Source organism: Galeopterus variegatus, unplaced genomic scaffold (assembly GCF_000696425.1).
Source record: "Galeopterus variegatus unplaced genomic scaffold, G_variegatus-3.0.2 Scaffold1488, whole genome shotgun sequence".
NCBI lineage: Eukaryota > Metazoa > Chordata > Mammalia > Dermoptera > Cynocephalidae > Galeopterus > Galeopterus variegatus.
The window spans coordinates 294,635-296,780 of record NW_007727599.1 but is presented as its reverse complement, the minus strand read 5'-3'; positions in this window follow the sequence as shown (position 1 = coordinate 296,780).

Below are 2,146 nucleotides of genomic sequence, written 5' to 3'. Positions count from 1 at the left end.
CGGCGGCCGGGGGCAGGGCGGCGTGGGGCGGCGCCGTCTCCTTCGCGCCTCCCCTGTCGGCGGCCCCGCGGAGCAGCCGTGGTACAGTCCGAGACGGCCCCCGGCTATAAATAGCGCCAGGCGCATGGCTCTTTGGGAGGCGCTGAGATTCCCGGCCCGGCGGCCGCGGAGAGCGGGTGCCTGTTAGGGACCAGGCTGCCAGCCTCTCTTCTTTGCCTTTTGGGGCTTCTTTTTGTAGTAGCAGCAGGTGCAACTTTTTGTATTTTAGAAACATTGATTTCCATTTTCGTGTGGGTATGTGGGGGCGGGGGTGGGGGGCGTTATCCACCAAGCTGTGCTCTATTAGGGCGCCAAGCGGGCGAAGCGAAGCAGGGATGGCGGGCGGGGCGGCGGCGAAGGCGGCGGCGGAGGTGGAATGGGCGCTTTTTATCTCCCATCTGGCTCCGTTTATTTATTTATTTAGACTAGAAAACGCGAGCCCGCTTGGAGGGAGTCCGCCCAGCGATCCGAGTGCGCATTGATCAGTGTCGAGAGAAAAAAAAGCTACATAAATATATATTATGTGGATAAATCCATAGACAAGAGCTCTCTCGCGCGCGCTCTCTCGCTGTCTGTGTCTGTCTCTTCCTCTCGCTTTTTCCCTCCTCGTATCCCCAACCTGACCGAGCAACCCCAAATCTTCTCCCTCCCGCCGGCCATCGACCGCCACCCGATCCACTTGGGAGGACGGGGCTGGGGAACAGCCGGGCGGCGCGGGGGGAACAGGGAGTAGAGATTCGGGGTCCACCCCCCGCCCCAGCCCGCCCCCGGAGGCGGGAGGTGGGTGTTTCAGTCCCGGACAGCCTCCCCTGCCCCGGAGAGCGGCGGCCGGCGGGAGGAAGGTAGGAGCCGGGCGCCCCGGTCCACTCGCCGCCGGGGAGGGAGGAAGGCGCCGGGCGCAGCGGCCGGTGAGCAAGCGCGGGGGACCGGCTTGATTTCGCCCTCGTCTGTTTTACTGGTTCCAACTGAAATTTTTTTTTTTCTTAATTCATCGTCAAGGAAATAAAGCCCCCGAATCGTTATCCGGGCTGCGGCCGGACCCAGACTCGCGCGGCGTGCGCTGCCCCCGCGGGTTTCGCTGGTGGCACATCCCGCTCCGGAGGTGCGAGGCGGGATTCGCGTCTGCGGGCGACAGCCCAGGGTGCGGCCGGCCCGCCCGGACCCCGCCGGCCTCCCCACCAGGCCCGCTGGGGCGGAAACCTCGGCCGAGTGGGAGACGGAGCGGCGGGCGCGGGGGCCGGCCCCAGCAGCCCCGCCTCCGGGGCCGAGTACTGGCGGTGAACTTGGTTGGGGTGGCAGATTTTCATTCTGATGGCATTTACCTGCACACCTTCCTCTCCCATGTTTGCTTTCCCGGGAGAGCCGCTTCTCGGCTTCAGAAGCCGGGCAAATTAAAATAACGCGCCCGCTCCCGGCGCGGGCTGCGGGGCTTGGGAGCTGGGGCGCCGGGGCGGAGCTGTCGACCTAATCCCGGCCGGGCCCCAGGCTGGCTACTTTTGGGTGTTCGGGGTTTCTCTTTTCTTGCCCACGGATTATATTGCGTTCCTAGACGATATATTTAAAATTTTCTTTAAAGAAACGAGACCCCAGCTGCCTGAAAACCCAGGCCAAGCCCATTGGTACAGCCAGAACGCGGAGCTCTCTAGCGCCGGAGGAGGCCAGAGGCCCCCGAGGTTCGCAGCCCCAGGCCCCGAGCCCGCTCAGGACGCCTCTACCTGAGGATCCGGGCACAAACCAAAGAGGTACAATTCTGAGAACTGTGGAACTTCGTCCTTTCATTTTCGATTCTCCTGCCTTTGCTTGATGGAGGCGTGTGTAAGTACAGTTGATTCGTAACTCGGTTTCCCGGGCTTACGTTATCCAGTATTATATGTTGGTCTAAGAATCGCCCAAGTTGATGGGATGAATAGAAACTCACATATAGTCTCTCTGCCATGTGGCTGTGTGCTTGGTGAGTGCTGTAACAAGGTGGGCATGTCCCTGGTAAACACATGGAGGTTTGTGTGTGTGTGGCTTGGAGGTGTGTATGTGTGTCTTGTCAGGACTATGGGTGCGTGTGTGTGCCTGTGTGGATGCAGTGCGGATGTGTGCACGGACCCCGCTTGTG